Raw genomic sequence first — 26,723 nt, 5'->3', positions numbered from 1 at the left:
AGATACTCTCTAAAGTACACTGAAAGGTGCACAGACGCCGCCTGCTGATCCGCTACCACTGACCAACCATACATTTTGTTATTTATCTCGCTCTCTCCCCCGGAAATGTTCTGGAGACAATCAAATTATACGTGGCCGGTGGACACAGACGCCGGACGTTATATCAAATCCAGACAAACAACAAGTGCTCGATGTTTTCCCGAGACCCAAAAAGGACACCAATATTGGTCTATCGGACATTTCAATTCACTAAAAGAATAAGTATTTGAAGATGCCGCCCCGAGGCATATGCACTACACATCAATGTTGCACCACGGATGGGAGGCCAATTGGCACTCACAGCCGTAATAAACTCGCGTTGATTACGCGATTAAACTACTCTCAAAAATACGAACGTTACGGGTGCCGCTTGTACTCGTCTACAATTGTTTCGGCTGTAGTGGTTGAAAATTAGTACAGCCTATTGCTTAGATTAGAGGGTAGAGCTGCTAGTCGATTGGAGAAAGCATGCCACGCAACAAGCTGCGAAAAAGACTGGTGCGACGGTGTCAGGTCATATATAAGCATGTTCTCAGACTCGGACTGTAACGCTAATACACACAGCCGCACTGTTCGAAACCATTCCGACTATAGAGTCCCCCTGCAGCTGCAACGGGCATCTACTATCCACGCTCTGCTGAAGTCACTTCCAACGGAAGCGAGGTCATCTACGACCGCCGAGGCTAAAATGAAGTAGCCAGGAAGAGAGAGAAGAGAGAGAGAAAATAATGCAGAGAAAGGCAGGGAGGTTAACCAGAGGTAGTTCTGGTTGGCTACCCTGCGCGGGGGGAAGGGTTAATTAAGAGGGATAAAAAGAGAAACAGAGTAGAAGGGGGAGATAGAAAACGAGATAAGCACGAACAAAGCCCGTACACTACAGAGCGGTAAGGGGCGGCATTCTTAGAGTCTGTCGTGAAGCCCCGTAGACCGCAAGAACCTTACCAGCGCTAGTAAGGCCTTCAACGCGGATGTGGAAGAGAAGGCGACAGGAAGTGGGCAAACTGCAGAGCGGTTACACCTATCTCGCGACCCGGAAGCCCAGCGTCCGAACCCCACGTCTCTCATCCACTCCGTCTTTTCCAGCTTCCACATAATCGCAGTGATTAACGGCGCAGGCTGCGACGATGGGGTCGCGCCGTCGAAGGCCGACGGCGACGAGGGGGACACACAAACTACACGTCTGCGGCCCGAGAACTGCGAGAACTATCGAGGTACGTGAGGAATCCTTTGAAGGATGCCAACCCCATGTGGAGTCATGTTTCAAGGGGCGTATTTATCGGAAGCGCATTCGAGCGCCGTCAGAGTATAGCAGGGACGAAGGCCGTAATTAATGACTCGCCACCTCTCAATCTTGTACACGCCGTCCTTGTCCCCAAGCAGTGGCATGGCGCTTGCCCATTATGGTGGTTCGTGTTTCTTTTTTTTTTGTTTGTTTTGTTTGGGCGTTCTCTCGTTTTACGTGGGGGTTGAAAGTAACGGCGCGCTATCCGTGCAGGCATGGTATTTCAGGGATACAGGCTACACGCTTGTTCGTTCAACGGGGAAGGTACTACAAGTACGTTGTGTTGTGTTACTCTATGTGCACGTCATATGTGTGCCGAGAAAGGCATTCGAAAAAAAAAATTCGTGCGCAGCAGTCGTTATTATTAAATGACAACTACGGGTCCACGTCAAATGCGGCATGTCCTAACGACTTTCATCGGGTCGAAACTTAACGATAACGTGATGTCTTATGCAGGCGATATTTTAAAAGTGTTAGTTACTTTTCAGGCACAATTTGGTAAAGAAGCCTGCTGAATCCTAAATAGAACTTACCGAGACATTTGAGATTACGTTTGAAATCACTGGTGCAAAAACAGTATAAATCTGATTAAAATTAATCTTTCACGGTAACAGGCCGCTAAACGTTGCAAAAAATGCTATAGAAGTTGCAAGAATGAGCTACCACTGGAAGAATCACGAAAAAATAACAAAGTCGAACTATTTAGAAGGCACCATATGGACCAAGAGAAGATAAAGAAAATGGTAGCTTTTGTGAATTGTTGGCACGAGCTTTTCATCCCTTGCTTAAGCGGTTTTTTTTTTGTATGTCGCCATAGATTTATTTTTCACTGAGCATTTCTTCTTATCGCACGTCGGAGCAGAGAAACAGCCGACGTCTGCTTCATACATTTAATGAAAAACAGTCTTATAATGACCAAAAGTTTAGTAGAAATGAAGCTTTCGAGGAATACGGGCGACAAAGCACAGCAACCAGAGAAAAATTCAAGTGGTTGGTACAATAAACCGGAGCGAAAAATTAAAATTATCAAAAAACTGTGGAGTTTGCTAGAGCGCCTCGCAAAGCAGTTGAACTTAACATAAAAGGCCATTTATTTATTTATTTATTTATTTATTTATTTATTTATTTATTTATTTATTTATAGTTTGGCGTGGGGAGAGTCATCCTATGATTGTGAGATACGGCGTAGTCGGCAATTAATTTGACCACTCTGGATTAATTTTGTCTACCTGGCTTTCTTTTTTTAACGTGCATCTAAATGCAGATACAGGAGCAATATTGTGTTTCTTTCGTCCCAATCAAAACGCGGCCGCCGCAGCGGAGAATCGGACCACTGACCTCGTGCTCATACGAATGCAACGCCGCAGTAGCCAAGCCAGCGCGGCGGGTTATACGGGCAAAAAAAAAAATGCAGCAAACGACATACCAGTTGCAGCGACTACAGCACCATCACATGCAGCTTTTTCACTCACCTGCAAAAGGAAGAAAAAAAAAAGGTGGAAAGAGCATAAGAGCATTGCACGTGCATGCGAATCAGGTCCAAGACGGAAATGCCTAAGTATAAACACAGAGCCAGTGCGTCCAGTGCATTACGCGTGTATTGACGAGCTGGCATTAACATAGTTGCGGGGCTCCAGCGAATCGCAGGCAGTGGGAGACTGAATAAACTTTAAACAACCTATCGGGAGCAGGTGTGCCTTCAAAGCCAAGCTACAGCTCGGCGGCGGTGATAGCAAGTGTGGTCAGCCAATCGAATTACGGCGCTTGGAACTATGGCTGATCTCACACATGCGTCGAATCTTCTGGGTACGTTAGCAGTGATGAGGCAAATTTCAAAACTTTGCTACAACCATCCATTAGCGCGCCTATACCAGCTATTAGTGAGATGGGCCAGTCTTTCTGGAAATAACGAAGGCGTTGAGGAATTATGCGTTATCTGAAATCTCGAGCGGTTCTCCCGCGCCCGCAGAAAAGTGATAACAAAAGCTACGCAGCGAAAGCTAATTAGCGTGACTGCTAATAAAACTCGCTAGTGACCACAATAGTTACTCTCAGGTGCCGCCATCGCTTTTCTGCGGACATATTCTTTTAATAACGTTCCTTCTTTTCTGCTCATGGTAAAATAAGCGACTGCTTTTATTTCCATCTCACGCTGAGAACAAAGTATAAACGCTTTTTAAAGCACGAAATGCTTTCAGCCCCCGTTGTCGGCGACCTTCGAGTGACCTTGAGCCAAAAGCCAGAGCCATTAACCGGGCACTCGGACGAGAACATCCGGGCAAGCTGCAAGAACAGACGTAGATCATCCGGGCAACCAGAGAAGACCGCATTACATGTGCTAGTTTCTTCCTAAACAAGTTACAAAAATATATTGTTTCCGAGTTCTTCGAAATGTCTGTTCACAGTATCACTGAAGCTGTAACTTCTAGTGCGCTGAAGTTTTATTTGTTATTTCCAATAGCAACGTTCGAAAGGCAGATACAAGGCACTATACACAGTTGATGGTTCTCTGAGACAGAGTTGCTTGTGCTTTTTTCCATGGCAGCGGTCCGTGAGGTCCACGGCACCGAGGATGGCTGTTTGTCCGAGGCGAGAATTGAAATGAGGGTCTGTATGTGACAGGAAATTATTGCGTCCATATGGGCCAGTGCACAGTATGGCCTGATGCGGTGTGGTGAGGCGGGTGTGCCGTTGTGAACATGCACTACACCCGTTTTAAGATTGTGGCCAGTATCATCTCCAACCGATCTGCCTTCGCGGTTGCCATTTCACGCTTACATCAACTCTCGATTATGGAACAGAAGGCATTTGCAATATTTCATGCAGCCTGAGAAGATTTAACATAAAAGGTATGCACTGTTGGTGCTGTTGTTTTTGTCGTTTTTATCACATTCGTTGTTTCTTTTGACGCTGTCAGGCCAATAAAGAGACAGTATCGAGGCGGAGAAACTGTGCATATCATTTGGCGTCTCAAGACTGTACAGCGCTGATTAACGCTAACTGCGGTGGCGCGCGTGTGCTGGATCGAAATCGACACACTTTTCCGCCTGGACACTATGGGCCTAGCAGCGTCAAAACAAACAATCCACCTGATAATAACGACAAAAAAACGGTTTATACTGTGTCCTCAGCGCGACACGAAACAAAGCGCTGGCTCATTTTGTCATTTATTTCTTGCTGTCCTACACTGAGAAAGTTACACGTGTGAATGAGGATCCAAGCGGACAGTCTGGGCACTACCATGATATACGGACGCACTCACGGTGACTGACTACAACCGCCGGTAAACTTTCCGGAACCCGGTAAACTATCCGCATGCACCATCGTGGCAGCGGGTTTTCCTAAGGATAACGATGCGACGTTAACACTACGCTAAAACTCTCTAGTATCACTGTTCATTTATTGGGAAAAAAAAGTGACCGTTAAACGAATTCACCGTCAAGGAATGGTCTGCGCAGATCTGATACGTGTGGCGTCTCCTGGCTTCCAGGTGCGTATAGACTGAGTACGAAAGCATGGGTAGGCGTCTACTCTCAGTTTCTCTTTCTTCTTTTTTTTGGATCCAGGACGTTCGTGTATTAGAAGCAGAAAGCTTAGGAGTCGGTGACGCGACGTCCGCAATAGACGGCTGCTGGGCCTCTCACTTGTCACACTATCTGACAGTGTATCGGAGAAGGCGTGTATATGACTGGACAGGAGCAGGAACTGCGCTTGATCCTCTGCGTGACCACGCAGAGACCTGTTTCAGGATAGCTTACGCCATATACACCAAAAAGCGTTTCCATTTCAGAACGCAGTGCAACGCTGACGAGATCAACGTCTTTTTTTGTTGTTGTTGTTGTTCTTACTGCCGCGGTTCTTTATTTGAATTTTTTGCACTGTAGCTCTTTTACAGCGAAGCTCTATATAGCTACCCTCCGGCGGTGGTCGATGTCCCTCCGTCTGCAAGTTGCGTCCACATGAAGCAATTTTCGTCTGCAGTTTCTCCGTATAGCTCTCAATCTAATGTAAGCATCTTGCAAAAAAAAATGGCACTGAAATTGGCCGCTAAGGCAATTTTATCACTACGCCGAGTTTCATTTACTTGTCACAATTACTTAGTTCACAGTGAAGCTGTAGATGTTACCGAATTCCCGTTTGCTGTCAATACGAGGCGGTGTACGGAGGGAGTATGCTTACAGAAAACGGCTGTAACTCTTATTTTATCGAAACTATCCCGAAACAAGTTATATGAAAATTAGCCGCTCACACGACTGTAACATTAGGCCGAGTTTCATCGACCTGTCGCTAGGTAGTTTCCAGTGAAGTTGTAGATATTGCGGAACTCCCGTCCGGTCATGCAGTGGTACTCGCACACGTCACTATTTCATAAAACAATAAGAACAAATCGCTCCAAGGTCAGAAGATGTGTTGGTTGTCTATGTCCTTCAACAACAACAACAACAACAACAACAACAATAATAATAATAATAATAATAATAATAATAATAATAGTAGATGCGTCGATTGAGGTAACACACACCATAGCTTCACTGCTCGTCCTTCTTTACAGAGTGGAAGGGCTGACGAAATTTTTTGTCACGTCTGTCTTCGTATACTACGTTGCAGAGAGAGGTTCTCGTGTTCGACAGTTCTGTTGAACGGAATGAGCAGGGCAGGCGCGATTTAACCACAGTACAAGGCGTCTCTGTCAATTCAGGGATGAATACGTGAGCAAGCTAGGTCTGCATAGATAAGACATCAATGTCTAATGTGTTTCTCGAACGTGTCACCGATATAATTAAAATGAAAGTGGCCCACGATTTTCTTTTTTCCCTCAGTGTCTGGTGCTGCAAGTGTTTTCAATGCCGTCGATTCCAGCGCGTACGCTTTAATAATAATAATATTTGGGTTTTTACGTGCCAAAACCACTTTCTGATTATGAGGCACGCCGTAGTGGAGGACTCCGGAAATTTCGACCACCTGGGGTTCTTTAACGTGCACCTAAATCTAAGCACACGGGTGTTTTCGCATTTCGCCCCCATCGAAATGCGGCCGCCGTGGCCGGGATTCAATCCCGCGACCTCGTGCTCAGCAGCCCAACACCATAGCCACTGAGCAACCACGGCGGGTAGCACGTACGCTTTCTTCTTGCTGTTTTCTATATTTACTGAAGCGCATATAAACCACTGTCCGAGCAAAACAGAACAACAACGAAACAAAAAGAAGTAAAAATACTATAGCAGCGGCGACGTGAGCGAAAGAAGAACAACAACGAAGTCCCGATGCGTAATATACACGGCAGCCGGTTGAGCGGAAGACCTGCGCTGCTTCGCTGTCTGGCCGGGTGTGACCGAGTGCCCCCTATAGGGCAGCGAGTTGTTGACGCAGCCGTCAGGGCCGCTGATTTATGGCCGCGGTTCAGCCGCGCCTTGCCTGCAGTGCCAACCTCGACAGAACCGGGTCCACAGCCGTCTCGGGGAAGCACTCCTTCCCGAGGCGGTCGATGCCCTACCCCGCCACCAGTGTCAACAAGCTGGAGAAGCAGTTACGCGTATCTGGTTTCTTAATGTTAGCGCGTTTCGTATACAGCTACCACGTGGCAACTCCCTAACGCCTTGCGAAAATTTATTAATTGATCGCATTTAGTAAAGTTTTTTTCGTTGTTGCTGGTAGTGATGTAGCCGTCGCCGTTATTACTGCAAACGTTGCGGCTTTTATGGCTCTCGAACTTGCTGTTGTTGTGTAATAAAATAAAAATTTAAGGCAAGGCATCCTCCGTAGCTGCCCCTCACCTTCAGTTCTTAAACCGCTCCAATTATTTCTTGGTTTTAGCGACTGCAAGTACCGCCTTTTGAGGAAACAAGAGAATTTATAAATCACATATCTTTTTAACGTTTCCGCAAAGAACACTTGATCATCTAGCGCCGACAAGTTCAGAGGCTCCTTTCAGACGAGTCCATCGCTTAATTCGCCACGATAAGTATTAAATCACCGAGCGAAATTAGGAGTAAATAAGTAACTAAAGGACGATGGTGATGTCGGTCCATTTCCAAATGCATAAACATCGTGTTCGACAGCTCATGCGTAACGTTGGTTTCAGCGTCTTGACGATAAAAAAAGATGGGAGTTAATTCTTCGAGCAACGCCTGGTACCACTGGCGTCGCAGCACGGGGACTCAGAATGGCGCGGCTATTTTCGTATTGCACGCGCTTTCTTTAAAACGCGGGAAAAATATATATTTGCACCAGACGTGGCCCACTGAAAACAACTGAATCGAGTGTTTTAAAACACATTTATTACCTTTCCATCTAAATTCGTGTCCTAAATTCACTAGTTAAGAAAGTTCGTTAAGTTATCCTAATCAGGTTATCAATATCAATTACGAAAACATAAATGCTCCTGTTGCGGTACGTCACTGCCGACACAATAGCATTGGTTGCGTCCTCGTATATTCTATATTTAGTTACCCGCCGTGGTTGCTCAGTGGCTATGGTGTTGGGCTGCTGAGCACGAGGTAGCGGGATCGAATCGCGGCCACGGCGGCCGCATTTCGAAGGGGTCGAAATGCGAAAACACCTGTGTACTTAGATTAAATGCACGTTAAAGAACCCCAGGTGGTCGAAATTTCCGGAGTCCTCCACTACGGCGTGCCTCATAATCAGAGAGTGGTTTTGGCACGTAAAGCAGAATAATTTAATTTTTTTTATATTTAGTTCATCAGAGCTTGGCCAACGTTAGCTGGGACACCCTGTACGTGTCCAAATACAGACGCCGTTGGATGAATTCCTCACAAGCGCGCGTGGAAAACAAGCTTAATGCATTCGAGAAAAAAAAACAAACGAAAGAAAAAAGCCAGTCGAGTTCTTTCTTACGTATTTTAACTTTCTTGACCAACTTTCGTGTTGCTCTTTTTTAATTTTTTTTTTCGAGAGGCACGGCAGGCGATTCGAAATGCCTTCCCGTCGCATCAGCAGAGGAGGAAACACTTACGTAGTGCCGCCGGAATAATGGAAAGGTCACGGCTGCTGCTGCTGCAGCTTCCGCTAGTGCTTTCAGCGCAGTGAGCAGAGCCCGTCGGTGGGAACACGAAGTTGGGAGGGCGCATTTTTTTGGGCCCGCAAAAGCAAAACGTTCAAAAAGTTGCGACTGCAAAACAGTAAAGGGGGCACTTTTAGGAAGTGAGGGCGCCCCACATGCGGTGCAGAGACGAGAAATGCGGACCGGTGAAGCGGTTAAGATGGATAGCACCGCCACACGAAGGGTATTATCGGCTACGACAATGCGCTGGCGAAATGGCGGCAAGATGGATGCTAAGGATAGAAAGAATAATGGTAACGCTAGGCTGGAAAGTTTGAAAAGAGAAGAGAGTATGTGTATCTGCATTACTTTTTCGAACATCACGTGTAGCACGGGGCTTTACACTCGACAAGACTGTCTGCGTTTCTCTCGGAGTTTACAATACAGCGGTTTTTCTTGCAAAAGGTGTATGCAGTAGGTATTGTTCGTGCGAAATCATTGATCTCAGCTTACGTCGGAGTGAAAAGGACCGGAACTACGTCATGAGGTCTTGCGGCTTTGAGTTCGGAACCCTAAGTAGCTACCTTCATGAAGCAAGATGTAGAAGTAACGAAAAAAATAAACAAGGATCTAGCAACACTGTAATCCACATGACGCGGAGAAGGGGACTCGTACTCTAGGGCGAGGATATTTCATTACAAACAAGCACGTCCAACAATTGACCATACGATGGACTCCATAAGATGTATACTGTCACGCAAGCAACATATCATAAACCACGAGGAAGCGCTTGCGACTCGCAGGTTCTCACAAAATATCGCCTAAAAGAGAAAATAATTATTACGGCCGAAAGGAAAGTAAAACGGGCGGATTGCGGATAACTGATCCAGCCGTTGCCACCGGGCTCTAAATAGAACCTGCTAAATTTATCCATGCGCCGCCCTATATAGTGCAACAGATTCGCGGCGTTCGTTTTGAATGGCAAAACAGATTTCAGAAGTTAACTACATTGTACCGCTTACCTGTTGTTCTACATACCATTAGTCATAACGCGAGTTAACAAACACTCAAAGTAGAAATGTTACTGTTACCGTAACCGTTACCGCAATATTCTCACGCCCGCACTAGAAGCATCGAATCAGTAGGTGGACGCGTCTGGACCCAGCTATGCTAAATAATTTCTATGAAAATCTTATCCAGCTCATGCAAGATCGCATAAGTGTTTCATAGTTTAGATTATGATAGGTTACTTCGGTAAGTAGCATTAATTTACCATACAAACAGGAATATGTCACATTACTTACAGTATAAAATATAATGCGCAGAAATCATCGACGATGACGGTCAATGCTAGCGAAGAGCCAAACGATTCTAGAAAGCTATCCGCTTTATTAAAGGAACGAGGTCCTTGAAATCGTGCATTTCTTGCAGTGAGGCAAGAAACAGACGGGCGGAGGAAATAAGGGAAGCGACGAAGCAAGATTAAAGGACAAGTAATGGCGATAGTAGTGTGTGATTCGGGAAACGGTGTGTTAGGGGCAAGAGCAGGATGCCCTACATCAGTTACAGCTACAGTGCGCTGATCTCGCATTCTCTTTTGCCTACAGGTCGTGCGTCGCTAGTATACTCTGGGTCGTTTACTGTTCGATTCGTTTGCGGATTGTATGTTGTCCGCTTCGCTCTGTAACTTTGTTTGCTGCGACTAACTTCGGTGGGCGGGGTCGGGGAATCCTTGGCACGACAGAGGAGCGTGACCGGTAGAGCGAAGAGGGAAGGAAGAGCACGAACGAAAACAACACAGAGGTCGTCTCGCTCGCAGCGTCCATCTTGTGCTGAGTGCACTCCAAGTGGAAGCAGACCAGCCCTCACCACCCCTAAAGAAAAGCGCGCGCGGAGCCTCTAGCACACCGATAGCCTCCTTCCTTCCCTTGACTAATCACTGGCCTTACAACAGTGGACAATGGAGAGACCGGAGCATGGTATCTTTCGAACCCAGGCGCATGTTCGTTTGCATGGAATTGCCGTTAATTGGGAAACTGCTGCAGTGTGATTTTGTTCACCTCTGTCTCTCTGCGCTTTCGTGCGTGCGCTCGGGTGTGTGCGTGTGTGTGTGTTTGTGTGCGTGCGTGCGTGCGTGCGTGCGTGTGTGCGTGTGTGTGCGTGCGTGCGTGTGCGTGTGTGTGCGTGTGCGTGTGTGTGCGTGTGTGTGTGTGTGTGAGTGTGTGTGTGTGTGTGTGTGTGTGTGTGTGTGTGTGTGTGTGTGTGTGTGTCTGTGTGTTTGTGTGTGTCAATCTCTGGTTAACCGCCCTGTATAGGTGGTATAAGGCATTGAGTCACATGGCCGTGGAAGACCATGTGACTCCTCTCCAGAAACAGCCACAAGGGGTGAGACGGTGGCCCAGATGAGAAGAGGGATGTCCTTCCCGAGCACTCCGCCACAACTCGTGAACATTCACACGCCCCCCCCCCCCTCCCCCCCCCTCCAAAAAAAAAAGACTCTCGTAGCACAGCGCGCGCACCTCGAAGAGCTGCAATACAGTTGGCACGAGAGCACGCACCAGCTTCTGCATCGGCGCTCTGTGTCGGCGGAGAAAGACAGACCACCATGCCGACAGCGATAACGGGTGCACGAGCCAAAGAAAGTGGTTCGCCTCGGAAACGCACCGACCGCGTCATTACCGCTATCTCTAAACCTAACGCGAGGTCAAATATGAATCCTATCTTTCTCTCGACAGTTTTAGGAGAAACGTTCGGGGAACATCAGACGGATAGTAATCGTACAAAACACGTACAGCAGTACATGGCGGCGTTATTTAAGACTGCGCACGTAAACATGTGTGGCCGGTTAGATCTAGAAGACGGCAGAGAAAAGAATGATCACTCGAACGGATCGACGAAAGCCATGTTGTCAAACGTGAATATCTCCATGAGATTTCCGTTGCAATCTCATCGTATCTCTCTTTTTAGTTTCGTTCACTTACTTGGCTACCCTGTTTTTTTTTTTTTTTTCGCACGCTGTGTGAGTGAGCCAAACGTCCTTGCACACGCGTGTTGCATGTCCAAGAGCAGGGACTCCCCTTGGGTTGCATGGAAGCCAGCGCATGGAACTGCCTTGAGGGCACAGCACTGTGATACACATAACTTTTCCCTACGTGTCACTCTAGGCGATCACTCAAGCTCAACTCGTGCCTCCTGCATTTTCTTGTGTCTCATGTCACTCAGTGTTGGCGTAGCAGTGTCTTCTGGCCTACAGTGTTCATACTGTGTGGGCACTTTGTCACGTTTTTATTCATCGTAACAGCAGGCTATGTAAGGTGGAAAAAGTAAAGCAAGCATAAAATGCAGGGCTTATCAACGGCCGACGAATCGGTGCTGCCGATCTCAGAGCTCAACGAAATAAACAAGCAGCCCATTTCTTTGTTGATATAGCCCATACGCTGTGCAGTCCATCGGTCAGATAGGGTCCTTAGAGTGGACATGGTGGCCTGGTGGTAATGAAGAAGAAGAAGAGGAAGAAGAAGAAGGAGAAGAAGAAGAAGAAGAAGAAGAAGAAGAAGAAGAAGAAGAAGAAGAAGAAGAAGAAGAAGAAGAAGAAGAAGAAGATGATGATGATGATGATGATGATGATGATGATGATGATGATGATGATGACGACGACGACGACCACGACGACGACCACGACCACGACCACGACCACGACCACGACCACGATGACGACGACGACGACAGAAGACCATTTATGTATTTATGACCTCTGACTGCTCCGATTCTCTGTTATAGATAGATACCTGTGTGCCGATATTCGCGTAAAACAGCGTCATATCCGGTAACATTTACTCCTGACGTGTCTAACATCTCCACAATCTCGACATGCCCATGACAAATGCATAATTAACGCATAAATTGTGCGCTGCACTTCGTAGTGGTGAAACCCCAAACTATCGGAGATGCGAGCCGGAGCTTATTAATTTCATAAGTGCCAAATAAAACAGCCAATGCTGGGCGTATATCTATCTAAACTATTGAAAAACACGGTAAAACCAAAAACGGAAAAGACGGAGGAGGCGTTGCTGCAGACACTGCGTGCATGTATATGCATACTGTATCTATCGCGGTGTTTCTCTGGTGCACAAAACAGCGGTTCCAGCTGCGCAGTGGGAATATTGTACTAAAGTTCAAGCTCCCTTTCTATCACCGACTCTTGGCGAGAAAAAAAAATTGAATCGCTTCGGCACGTGGAGCGCGCGGAATGTGAAACGCTCCATCTGCAAGTTTCACAGCGTTTAGGTGTGAGGTGAATCGATTGAACCCAGGGGCACCATTCAGAACACTTGAGTGGTCCCACCGCGGCGTTTCGGAACACGGCAAGTGGAAAAGGATGCATGCGTCGCAGCAGCTTACGCAGTTCCAGTGAACGGACAATTAATTATCCGAGGGCACGTGTAGTGGAGGACAAATTGATTACCACCCGGGGCTCCGGACGGAACTTCGTGGCTGACACCGTGAGGAGAACAGAAACGACATGCGAGGATGGCAAAGTAACGCAAACGAGTGAGATGGTATCAGTGAAATGAATTAAAGTAACTCTGCCCAGTCGAAATTACAAAGGAATAATCTGGGAGAGCGGGAGGATGGGGGGAGGAGGTGCGGGTGTTCATAGCTTTGTAGCTAAATTGATTCATATCCATTATTACTTGTTATGAAATCAAATAAGGCTTGAGCAGAGACGCTTCGAGCGCGATGTGCACGGCTCCTCATCTGCCTCGTCGTTCACTGCAAGATCAGGGGCGACCGTTTGAGTGAAAATTGCGCCTGATCGTTTTTCGATTCAACACTGTCCCATCCCGCTTTTACGTGCGCCCATGTGTGCGTGCGTGACTACGCGCGTGTTTCTGTGTCATTTGCTTCGCGCTTTTCGCTTTCACTTCCAACGCCCGCCCAGCAACACGGCGCATCAACCATTCCAAGTTCACCCCGTTTCCAAGGTCACAGCGGTCGGTGCACGCCTCCGCTTCGTCACCCAGAGCGGCACGTCGGCTAGGACAGACGTCAGCAGGTGAAAGCGGGACGGTCCCGACGTAAATAGCAAAACCGAGGAACTGCTGGACAAAGTTGAGAAAACAACTCTGTGACGTGGGAGTGGAAAGGGAACCAGACGAGAAAGCATACAGGCGGCCGCGAATGTGGATAGTCACGGATAGGGAGACGCGAAAGAGATAGAGAGAAGGGGAGGCGGGAAGATGGGACAGCCCTGTTTGCGAAAACGGAAATGAGAATGCCGGCAGCGACGGGGAGCTGTCGGGAGGGAAAACGAGACGACGACGACAGACCCTGGAAAAAGGCGGCCGCCGTACAAACTGGCAGCACAGCCGCTGGAGCTGCGCCGTCAAAGCGGCGACGAGTAGTTTGCGTGACCTTTTAAATATTCCTTCTTCCGCGCTATACCGTTTTCTCCTTGTTTTGACGTCGCGTCTCGGTCGCTGAGGTGTCGCCGAAAATAGGCGAGCGGAGAGGGGAACGGCGATGGCAGCGCTGTGCATCTGCTACGACAGCGCCGCCTTGTCACGTGTTCGCGCATTGTTATTCTCTTGGTTCCTTGAGCGCGTCAGGTTAGCGTTCCGTGCAGGATGCACCCGGGGTGACCACCGAAAGAGAAAGTGGCGTGCGCATGCGTGCTGCCTGTAGTACTGCAGGTTTCGCAGTATAAACAACGAAGGGTGGGTGACGAAGCTGCAGTGGCACGAGGGTACGAGTACACACTGTATTAAAAGCCACGGTTCGTCTGGTACCATTTTGTTTTAAGAGGAAGCTTTAGCTCGGGTGCGCCTATCTAAATACACGTAAGAGGAGAATTCGTTTTTCGCGGCAACCACTGCACCGAATTTGACGAGGCTTGTTGCATTTAAAAGAAAAACTTAAAATCTAGTGATTGTTTGTTTCGAATTTTTGAGTTAGGTTGTCAAGTTTTTATTAAAAATTGATAAAAATCGAAAATTTGCAAAAACGACACTATCAAGTTTACAACTCTGTAACTCATCAACGAGAAATGGTAATACAATTCTGTGAAATTAATCAAATAGTACATCTAAGGCGGACGAAATTGAGGTGTTACGCATGAAAATAGAGAAATTTAGTAATATGGAAAAACAGCTTTTGCAAAACCCTTGTAAACAACGTAACAAATTCGCGTAACATGTAAAATGACAAATCGAATTTGTCCGCTTTCAATGGTCTAATGGATGCCATTCACAGAACCGCGATATCTGTTCTGGATGCAGAGCTATGAATTTTTAAACCTCATGCTTCCATTTTTTTCAAATTTCTGGATTTTTGAAAATTGTTTTAACAAAATTCTGTGCTTAAATCGAAATTCCGCTTCCGGCAGTCAATAGAATTTAACTTTCTCTCTCAAATGCAATAAATTTCATTAAAATAGGTCCAGGGGTTACCTCATGAAAGCGTTTTTGCGTTTTACATGTATTTGAATAGGCCAGGTCGGAGCTGGACCCCAGCTAAAGCTTCCTCTTAAGAGGAAGCTTTGTTGGAAGAGAATTGTATTAGTTGTATTAGTACACTAATACAATCTGACCATTGTCTACTAAAGCCTAAGCTTTCCTTGCCACCAGAAAGGCCATGGGTATACGCGCATAAGCTAGGAAAAGCAATTAAGCAGAACGGCATCCGCTGGATTAAACAAAAAAAAATTGGAGGACGCTTAAGCTTCGCCTTCAAGAGTGGAACGCGACAGCGTTCCCGTCGACCCACCAAGAGGTGTAAGACAATGGGCTACGGCGCAGCGACTACGCGCCCCGTATCGGACACGGTGAGCGTCGAGCAACGCCGCGTTCGGCGCGGCAACGAAATGTGCGCCTGAGCAAGCGACGCACGCCTGAGCCTTAGAAACAGCTCGTTTCTAAGGCAACACCGCATTCACTAGAGGCACTTTTGTACCGCTTTGAAGCATCGAACTAGTGGCTGAGTGGTAGCGTCTCCGTCTCACACTCCGGAGACCCTGGTTTGATTCCCACCCAGCCCATCTTGCATGTTACTTTTATTCATAAAGTGCCTGCTGGGATTTATCGCTCACGGCCAACGCCGCTGACGCCGACGACACCGGCGTTACTGCGACACGAGCTCCTTAACGCTGTCGCGTTAAAAGAAAGGTGCAGCCTGCCACGTCAGGCGGGTTTTAATGGGAGTGAACGGCACAGCCGTAGTTGCATTCCCGGCCACTTGCCTGCGCCGAACAGCGCTAGCTGACGGGGACGAGACGCGTCGGCTTCCACGAGCAACAGCGTTCCAAGCGCGTTCCGGACGAATCTTCTGCGCCGATCCCAGACAACAGTGCTCGAGTGGGGGCGCCGCGGCAGATGACAGCGTTTTTTATGCGCGCGACAGGCCGCAAATTTTCTATGCGAAGCATACTAGCCGCACAACCACGCTCCTCATTGCTGCGCCGCGCGCGGCCGCGTAGCTACCATATGACGTCATAACAGCTGCAAAAGCGGAGGCTTAACTCGTGCGCTCGCTTGCGGCCGCGTAGCTGCATAGCCGGGTCTCAGCTCGTGCGCTCGCCTGCATGAGTTGTTTCTTCGTCTAGCCGAACCAAATATAGCCAAGCAACAGCAGTTCACCAGGCTAAACAGTGGTTCAACAACTAAAATAAAGGCTAGTATGCTTCGCATCCTGGGCTTAACCTTAGCTAAGCCACAGCCATTTTTTCTTTTTTTTTACATCCTGCGGCCATTGCAGAACAAAGCAAAAGCGAAGTCAAAGCTGAGCTAAGCAGTCCTCCTGCATTAGTAGGCAATTCTCAGAATTTCTGCAGCTTTCTTTCACTTCAGTTACAGTTCATCCAATTCATATTTTTAGCTTTGTTTATCCCGTCGTTCATCGGCCCACAAAGCTATGAAGCAACTTTTGTCTTTCTCGAGGGCGACTGGCCTACGTGAACGTCTTTGATTCGCTCAGGCCCTTCGTGTGCGTGCGCGAGATGACCGCGGCTTTCCTGCCCGTCCCCTCCCCCTCTCTCTATCCCCCTCTCTCTCCCCTCTCCCGTCCACCAGAGTAGGGTAGCCAACCAGACGCATTTCCGGTTAACATCCCTGCCTTCTCTCTTTATTTCCTTCGCCTCCTCCCTAGCTTGGTTTAGCAATAACTGCTGTGGTTTTTTACGTACATTACATTTATTTATTAAACCAGTTTGTCTGGGAGGAGCAACAGAGAAATTACATGGTCACAATGTAACAATTCAGATAGGACAGTACCTCTCGGAAACGTACCGATACAAACGTACTGATAGAAACGTAGGAAAAAAAGAACTGATATTGAAAGAAGCTCAACACTTCAAACTGATGCACCAATAAAACTCTTTATCTTCGCATTATTCTAAACACCCTACGGTGTAGTTTAGCTCCATCTTTCTCTTCGCGCAATCATGCGGACTCAAAAAAAGAGGAAAAAAACACGAATAAGCGTCAAGTCACGCGAGCATAACGCTTATCGGCTTTAAACACTGCAGTACCGAGTATGCCACTAAAGGGCACTCGTTATTGAGAAATAAAAAAAAAATACGTGAAACATTTCTTGAGCAACGAAAGTACCCTTTGGTAACCTACAGTTTCCTCCGCATCGTTAAGACAAGTGAGAATTCATACAAACCAGGAATTGCGTGACAAAGGAAACGCGGAACCAGCCACCAAAATGCGCCTCCACTGCGAGATGGAAGGCCGCAACTATTTTAAACGGCGGCGTGCGATCGTCCTTCTGTCGCCAAAGGGCCAAGATACTTCCACGCGAACGCGAGTAGCAGCACTCACTGCTCGCGCCGAGAGAAGTTTCGAATCGCCCCCTATTCACGACAGAAACAAACGTACCCAATATAATAATAATAATATTTGGGGTTTTACGTGCCAAAACCACTTTCTGATTATGAGGCACGCCGTAGTGGAGGACTCCGGAAATTTCGACCACCTGGGGTTCTTTAACGTGCACCTAAATCTAAGCACACGGGTGTTTTCGCATTTCGCCCCCATCGGAATGCGGCCGCCGTGGCCGGGATTCGATCCCGCGACCTCGTGCTCAGCAGCCCAACACCATAGCCACTGAGCAACCACGGCGGGTACAAACGTACCCAATGGCACGTTGAATAGCGCAAGGCATGCCAGGCGCAGCAATGACGCCATATTGGGAGCGCACGCCCTCCGCTGCGAGCGGCTCGCCCGGCAAGAACACACTTCAGAGAAGGCTTTCGGTATAGAAAAACAAAAAAACGATGCAATGAGAGCATACCTTCAATATAAATAGAAAATCGGGTAGCAATGGTATTTCAATCGTTATTCATTCTTTTTTACCCCTATTTTTTTTTTTTTGCATCTCGCCATATACGAGCACACCAGCGAGCATCGTCGAGATATGAGTAAATGCCGCTGTCGCTAGACGATAGGGATGACGTGTGGGTGCTTCGGGGCAGGAGGGATGGCTGGCGCTTTCTCAAGTTCCCGGAAATAGAAGAGAGTGTTCCGGTTCGGACCAATGGGAGAAGAGGGCGAACAGACTCGAGAAGTGGGAGCCAGCGGGACTAGAGGAAGTGTTGAGCACCTAAGGGCGTGGGTGTCGCATTTTGAAGGCTGCAGTAGTATGAGCAGTGCAGGAAAACTGGGATTATTATTATTATTATTATTATTATTATTATTATTATTATTATTATTATTATTATTATTATTATTATTATTATTATTATATAGCTTCGAATTGTGACTGTCATAGTTTCACACATTGTTCATGGCCCTTTCTCCTCCGTCTTCTATTGACCTTACCTTGCGTTTTGTTTTATGTAAACTTTTCTTTAATACTTGTCCTCTTATATTTATTGTATTTGTTTTCTCGTATAACGGCCAGTTATTCTCACGTCTTGCTTATTTTTTTTTATTCTCGTTTTACCTGCATTCTCTTGTAGGTTTTTTTTAAAAATCCTTCTTTCTTTTCATGTATGCGTGCACCAGCACTGAGCCCATACAGTTGTTTCTCGGCAGCTTAGGTAAGTTGTTCATTGATTATTATTCGTGGAATCATATAAACCAAAGACACTAAGGAGAGTATAAAAGTTGAGTCGAGTCCCGTAGTTGAAAAGAATTCCAGTGAGCCTGGTATGGAGAATTGAAGCTCGACCACTTGAACATAAGAAACCAAGTATACTTTCAGATGCAGCTGGAAGTTGCTCAGTAGTACAACGCGACGGCAGTTGAATGTTGGAGAGTGCAAAAAACAAGTCCTCGAGCGCTTGGCTGTACTATCCACAGCGCTATTATACATGGTGACAACATTGCGCAATGACAAGAACTTTTCAACCTGAGCGCAGTTTCTGAAAGGCGTTGGTAGAACTTCGTGCACCATCTATTTATTGTGGCATGATTTGCAAAGTTATAACAGCTACTTCTAGAAGCTTTTACACCATTCAGATTTTTTTTTTCATCTCGCGTTCTAACATGACAGCTTGTATTCGGTAAACAACAAGGATGTCATTACAAGTGTTCGGCCAGTCATATGAACTCGCGGGCCAATCAGAGACGAGAGTCTTCCCCGTGCCCTTGAAAGCCTTAGGAAGTTCCTAACTTTATTTATTTTTATTAGTCCTTGGGTCTATGGTAAAAGCGTTTCCTTGGGCTTGGGCGAAATTCCCTTAAATTTTTTATTGTATCATAACGCTAACAATTACAATAATTGCTGAACCAACATGTTGCACAACTTACATCAAAAGCAGGCGCATCCTAGCAATCTTCCACGATTTCATTACTCCCAGTACGTGTATTTTTTTTAATTAAACACAAAATTAGGTCGCACTCGTTATATAATTCTTGCATATTACTGTAGAATAATAAGCTAGTCTTCTGATTGTTTTCTTAATAGCTATTACAAAAAAGTTCTCTTAATAGTTGTTTGCTCGGCGGCCTCTTTCTCCATGCTTTGATGCCGATGGACTGTGCAGCATTAAAGAACTAGTAATTTTGAAAACCAAGAGAGACGGAGAGAGCGAGAGAAAGAAAGAAAGAAGGAAAACGGAAATCACCGCAAACACCAGCTATATGCGATACACTCAGAGCAGTTCCGGCTGGTTCACTGTTCCTAGAAGTAGATGCGCGAATGGGCAAGCTGCTCACGCAGTGACAGCGGTTCGCTGCCTGCAAGTTTCTCGAGCACAAAGAATAATCGGAACTCCGATTAGTATGTTTCTTTATCTCTCCCATTTTTTTATTTTTCCGCACCCGCACAGTAACATTTGTTAATCCATCCGCTGAAACTTAAACTATGTGAAGACGTCCGTTTGGGCAACGATAAAATAATCGTGACAGGCGTCGTGAGCCAATGCGTACGAATAAGTGCGCGATCCTTCGTGCCGAAAATCGGGACGGGCGCCGCAACAGAAGGAACAAAGAAGTGTGACTACGGCGCAGCTGGTGCACTTGTGCCCGAGGCGAGGTATACGTTTGCGACTGTCAAAAAATCGAGCCGGAATGCCTTAAGAATGATATCGAGCGCAGCGCCAGAAGGAGAGATAGTTCTAAAGAAATGCATTCGTTAAGACGTCGAACGTACCGCGTTACGCAACACCGCATTCTTCGTGCTTGCGCCTCGTAAGATGGCGCATACAGCGCCTTGCGTTAAATTTCTCCCTCCTAGCTAACAGTTGTTCCTTTAAGCTTCTCATACAAGGTTAATCGAATTTTTTTTATCTCGTACAATCTGGAAAGTGTAGCATTGCAGAACATACTTGAATTGCATAACATGTGACCACGTGGTACAGAGCTCCCTAGGCTGTTTCACACCACTTCATGTCGCAGTCGTAGTGAAATTCTGTGTGCTTCTCATAAAAAAAATGACATACAGTGCAGAAAAGTTGCCTTTCTGTTACTGCTTGCTTCATTGTGTATATCTTGAAAGAGAAGGCGCAAGAAGCGGGGGGGGGGGGGGGGGGGGAGTCCTATCTATGTAGGCCTTACTGAAAATAGTTTCTATTCTAAGGAAACGCGTGCGCGTGTGCGTGCGTAACGTCAAAGACAGTGCTGTTCTTCATTTTCTAGCAGTACATAACATAACAACATAACATAACAACATAACATAGCAGTACAGTAACATAACAAGGCCTGCTAGCAAAATAGGTAAATAAATAAATAAAGTGGAAGGTGACCCACAATATAAGTCCGCTTGCCGCTCGAAACAATGCTGGGACGCTTTCGCCTTGCGCGCCGCACCGATAAAAAAGCGGATAACGCCAGGTACCCGTGAGGGACGACCCGTCCGAGCGAAAACGAATGGGGTTTGCGCCGAGAGCCTGTCTAACGTTGAGCCTGTCTAATCTAGCGAACAACGGATCGCTCCTCGCGCACCCTCACCCTCTCCATCCTACAGCGAGGAAGACCGATCACGTGCTCAGGAGCGAAGCGACGTCGAACGCGTCACCTCGACGCGGTAACACAAGCCGGGCGCAATTCGCGAGCACGCCGTCGTTCCGTTTCCGAGGGGCGTGCCAAAGTGTGACATCGCGTGTGTGCGCCCACGCTCGTAGGCGCGTATGTGGGAGACCGATAGGAAAACGCGCGGTTTTTGCAACTGCGCGCACGATCCAGCGTTTCGTCACGCTTCCTTTCCCGGCGCGGGAGGCTGTTTCCCGCAGCGTTTCTTTTTCCCTGCCAGCGTTTCCCCGCGGTTTGCTCTGTGGGAAGGAAGGCCTCCGTTGTGCGTGTCTTAAAGGGAAAAAAGAAATACGTGGTGGCTACCACAGAGCAATCGATCCTGGGCGACTGCGCGCCCTCTTTGTTTGTCGCGAGGCGGCCTCGGCTAACGCGCTTGCGGCATCCGGTCGCGCAGTAGGCGGCAAAAGAGCCTGCGGCACTTCCAGACAGTCTTGGGTGCGCATACATACTGTCGAAATCGCGTGAGAGAGCACTTCGCTACGTGACGGATAAACGAGCGCGAAATCCCAGAGGCACGCACGTTACCTTGCAGATCACGCCGATGGTTGGTACGCATATAGAATACGGTGCTGCTAGTGTGTTGCTAGTATGTTGCTAGTATGTTCTGTAGTCTGTCCTATGCGCGTTTTATGGAGTATGTTCACGCTAAACATGGAACTTTTCGCGCAGGCAAGGTTCCTTTCAGGGATATGAGCTCGTGTGAATGCACGTGAGTCGTACAAAGCACGTGCACGTGATTATAACAGTTCATACGGCGACTATTACTGCCATGTGTGTCCGGCCTCTATCGAGCACCGTGAATGGGTGTAGACTTATTTTAATCAGTCTCTGAAAATATGAAATCAAATGGATTATCCCCTTTGTAATAACAATCAGAGACATCCTACCACTCGGGCATAACGAACGTCCCTGCTAAAGCTTCACCGGAGGGAGGACAGAACTGTTCAAGTATACTGTCAAAAGTACGCTAGACGTTAGTGGGTTAAGCCCACGGCAGCGCCTCCATTCGCGATGGCCGATTTGACTCTGGAAAATGGCTGCAGTATACTGCATATAAAATAGTTGCTGCAACCAAAGAGCGAACATCCTCAACATCTACCACCCCTTAACTATTTTACGTACACCCTGAGGTCCTTTCTTTCTTTCTTTTTCGGGACTAATTTGCAGGTTCAGATTCCCATTTGGTCACATGTCAGGTCCGCCCGTAATTGCGCACGTCGTCTGTGTCAGCAACACGTTGAAATTACCGTCGGCGCCGCTGAAATCCGTGCAAAAAATGCACTACCCCAGAGCAATCTGCGTGCACTGCTGCGAAAGACGCAGCCTCTGGGGGAAGCGCACGCGCCACTACAGAAACGTGATCACACGTGTGCTCAGCCGTAGGAATCCGCGGAAAGGGCGGTGAGGCCACTCTGTATACTGCACCCGGATGGGTACAGAAACATACGGTATAAAATATACCCACCAGGCGTGTTCGATTTATGGAGGCTGGAAGATTAGCGGCTGTAACAATATCGACACTGGACCATAGATTATCGGAAACCGAGACTCGAATGAGTTCTTGCAGGAAGCGACTACGGGCCTGCTCCGATTTTTTTAAAGAGACGGCCGGATTGTGCGGAAAGCGTAGGTAGCGCTGTGCGCCCGCATCACTTCTTGTCATGCACATTCCGCGTTCCTCTGCTTGTAACTTCTCTCTCCCCTAATGTAGGGTAGCAAACCAGGTACAACGTGGATAACCTATCCCCTTTTTCTTCTCCGTCTCTCTCAGTAGAACACAGTATATGGTGAAAGTTGACACTGTTTTTAAAACAGCGCCAATTACGAGTACCAAAAGTGCACATGCGACAGGACGGGCATGGACGTGTACTTTTCGTCCTCGTCCTTAGCGCTATTTTAAGAACACCGTCAAGATGAACGAATTCGCCCAAGTCAACGTATTGGTGTAGAAGCCGCGAGTTCATTTATCGACAGACTCTATGGCTGTGCCCCCTTGCCCCTTACCTATAATAAGCACATACAACGCATTTCATCTGCAGTATTACCTGCTTTGAGTCGCATAGAGTTCAGCAGTTAATATATTTAGCCGCGCAGAGTTCTGGAGAAAAGCACGTCAATAGCTGTCCGCCATGAGTGTTCTTAATTAGTGCAGTGGAATAACCGCCACAAGAAAAAAAAAGTAAGCTTCGTTCACCGGTCGAGAACATTTGGAATGCGTAAACTGCAGCGTAACTCCTAACTATTGCACCCATTTTTTTTTTCTTTTGCGAGTGAAGCTGCAGAGCCGTCTGCTTGGGCTATGCGGACGCCCATGCACTGGCGACCCGTGTGATCTTCGCTGCTAATTAGCTCGCGTTCCTCCTAATGCGTGTTTGATTAATTGCACGATGCGGAAGTATTGCCGAGACGGCATACAACCCATGCACTGCTCCGTGCTTCCGCTGTTCTGCCGCAGCCCCAGGTGTGAAGGGTAGCGGTGCCCTTCCGGAATATTTGCAGCTGCAGCCGCCGCGTGGGCGTGAGTCAAGAAAGGGTGACGAAAAAAAAGAAGAAAAAAAAAACACGTGCCAACTGCTCGGCGACAGAAAGGCGCAGACCACGTCTAGTGAAGCGGCAAAGTGGAAAAATACTGCCGCCCAATCAGAATCGAGCAGTCGTTCGACAAGCGTATCTGACTGCTACATTCGTGGAGCTTTATGAAGAACGCCAACTCCGGTACTGCGTTGACAATTTAAATTTGTGATTTTTTATTGATCTCGCGCTTAAGTGTGACATCCCTACATCCCCAGTTGATCTTTCTTTTTTTTCATGTTAATCAGTATTTTGAGCATTTTTCAAAACTAGGAAACGCCTTAGTAAAGGTACAAGTGAAATGGAGTAGCAGGATACACGGGCTTCCAGCCTCTTCAATTGATCGCCCAACTAAATCTGTCTAGTCACTACCACTTATATTAGATTCATTCATTGTTTTTACCCGGCCACGGCGGCCGCATTTCGATGGGGGCGAAATGCGAAAACAACCGTGTACTTCGATTTAGGTGCACGTTAAAGATCCCCAGGTGGTCCAAGTTTCCGGTGTCGCCCACTATGCTGTGCCTCATAATCAGATCATGGTTTTGGCACATAAAAGTCCATAATCTAATTAAACTCATTATTTCATTCATTGATTCGCTCATTCGTTTACTTGAAGAGGATACTTTTCATTTATTTCTGCTCGGCGGTACGCATCGTTCACGTGACACAAATGGCATCCTACCAGTTAGGATCGGCCAGCGAAAGCTCCATGCAGCGACGGGCTGATCATGGCGCCAGTGCGCGAGTCTAGCTCAGAGCTTGTTGTATTCTCAGAACCCATGTGCAGGCAATAGTCGTGCAGCTACGCATTCAATTTATGATTCCCCTAATGCCCCGGTGTACAGTTCCACCGATACTAACATTGCCCTCACGCGTGCAGCCAATGACCCGTAAGTAAGAGGAGGATTGCAGTGAGAACAATGTGCCAACGGTTGGGAGATCAAATCGGGTCAAATCAAATCAAATTTATTTCAACATGCAGCTGACGCTGAGGACCATGCACAATAAACCAGCACGGGGTTCATGGCCCCAATTAACAGGCAGCAACGAAACAACGGATTATCAAGTTTAACAGAAGAGAATAGAAAAAATAGGATTCCACAAGGACTCCTGGCCGCCGCCTGAGCCGGAAGAAGGTCTCCCTCACGTGCCTTCTCTCTAACCCCATCCGGACACAATAAATGTTTTTCTCTCTCTCTCTTTCTCTCTCTCTACACGCTAATAACTATGAAACTATTATCAGGATGACTGTGAGGAAGTATTAGAAAAAAAGTAAAGCATGCGCGATGAGTAATTATCCGAAATAGTGCGAGTCATCAATATATTACACAAAGAGAAACTCAAGAACTAATACCCGAGAATGCATCACTAAATACATAAATGTTATAGAACACAATATACGGAATATTTCATGCAGCAGCATATACAGAAGCTACTTGATACGCAAAGTAAAAAAATATGGTTATACAAGAAATACACCTCATCAAAGAACATCCGCCGTCATGGCTTAGACGGTACGCTGTTGCGCTGCTGAGCACGAGGTCGCAGGATAAAATCCCGGCCGCGACGGCCTCATTACGATGGCGGCTAAATGTAAAAACGCCCGTGTCTCGTGCATTGGGTATGCATTAAAGATCCCCTGGTGGTCAACGTTAATCCGAAGTCCCCCACTACGGCGTGCCTCATAATCAAATCCAGGTTTTGGCAAGTCGAACACCAGAATCCAATCCAATCCATCAAAGAACCTTCAAGCGTTTATATACACAGTTGAAGCTAGGTGTAAGTTTATTCTAGCACAAAAATAACCATTATCTTATGCTTGTATTGTCTAAATGGCAGGGTTGTCAAAAATGTAGTATTTCATGAGCATCGTTTGTTCTAGACCTCGGTAATTCCCATATTTCAGAGCTCCTTCTATTCACCATGTTATGCTTTGATATTAAGTTGGAGATAGGTTTTAGGGTGTGATTGTTTCCTTTAAACTGGTGATATCACTTCGTATTAACATATCTTCGTAGATGTTGGTGATGGATAGCAATTGGAACTTTTCAAATCGAGGACTAGTTTGCGTTAAGCAAGGAGCCTTTAGGATACAACGTACGGCCTTTTCCTGTATTCTACGCGGTACATTGGTGTTAGAAAACGTTGTAGTGCCCTAGACAAGATGACAATAGTTTATATGTGATAAGAAGAGTGATTTTAACAGGAGTTTACTGCTTTCGGGAACTGGAAATGCAACTTGCATAGTATTACAGTCCCTCGAGACAGCTTACCCATAACCATTTCTACGTCAGCATTCCACGACAAATGTTGCTCAAATACAACGCCAAAACACTTAATGGAAGGAACAATAGGCAAAATGGAGGTATTAAGTTGTAGAAGGGTACAAGTATCAATATTTGGATTTTTTTTCACCGGGAAAGTACAGGCTTTCTATTGTTAACATTTATGCTTAACGAGTTCTCGAAACTCCAAGAGGATAATTTTGATAGTACCTCGTTGGCTTTAATCACGAAATCTTCAGCATTTTTTGCGGTTACAAGAACTGTAATGTGGCCTGCATATGCAATAAATTTTACGTCTTTGTCAATACTCACTAAATCATTAATATAAATATAAAGAAGCGAGGGGTCGGAAATACTTCCCTGAAGTACTCCTGTGATAAGCGGTTTCAAATCTGACCCGTGACTGTTCATAACGGCTTGTTGCATGCGGTCCTGAAGATATGATTCTATTATTTCGAGGAAAGAAAACGGATTGAAAGCCATAATACTTTTCTAGTAGGGTAGCATGATTTATGCAGTCGAACGCCTTTGAGTAGGATCGTTGATCTTAGCTATAGCTTTGCGTTATTGTGCTTGGACTGTCCTCCGGCTGTACAGGCGGCCATTCGTTCCGAAGCCTCTGAAAGCCACTTTCGCCAAATCTCTGGCTCGTTTTTCTCTCTGCAACGTTTTCTTTTTTTTTTTTTTTTTCGTGCGTCCACGGCAGCCGAGACGAAACACTCGAAAGCAAGTAGGCGTACTGAAGCGCTGGCCTTGAGCTTTGTATGACGTTTCAAATGTATACCGGCGTGACAAACAGACAAAAGTGTGCCTAGCCAAATCACGTAATAGAGTTTCCTTCATTTTGTAGGCTTCTACAGCGGTGATATATGGGAGACAGTGGTCACAACGTGCAAAGATAAAATATTCTCGAAGCCTGCCGGAATGAGCAACCGTCTGGGACACAACGCTGAGAATTTTTTATTACGTCAGCGACTCCCGTCTACATCAACACTTTCCCTTCTCTCGTTCTCTTAATACTTTCCTCCATTTTTCTCATGCCCCAGTGCAGGGTAGCCAACCATGCTTTG

At 46.8% G+C, this 26,723-nt stretch overlaps 1 long non-coding RNA gene across 1 annotated transcript in view; it reads left to right on the top strand.

Annotated features, from left to right (window-relative positions):
• LOC135920952 (uncharacterized) overlaps positions 1 to 26,723 on the top strand; it is a 552,461-nt gene that overhangs the window by 258,860 nt on the left and 266,878 nt on the right. Inside the window, exon 2 of the long non-coding RNA XR_010570372.1 lies at positions 18,326 to 18,360. This is a non-coding gene — a long non-coding RNA (uncharacterized lncRNA). The remainder of the gene's footprint in view (positions 1 to 18,325; positions 18,361 to 26,723) is intronic.

This window comes from Dermacentor albipictus, chromosome 8, assembly GCF_038994185.2.
Source record: "Dermacentor albipictus isolate Rhodes 1998 colony chromosome 8, USDA_Dalb.pri_finalv2, whole genome shotgun sequence".
NCBI classification, from domain to species: domain Eukaryota; kingdom Metazoa; phylum Arthropoda; class Arachnida; order Ixodida; family Ixodidae; genus Dermacentor; species Dermacentor albipictus.
The sequence above is the reverse complement of the archived record's forward strand: the minus strand, read 5'-3'. Positions and strand labels throughout refer to the sequence as shown.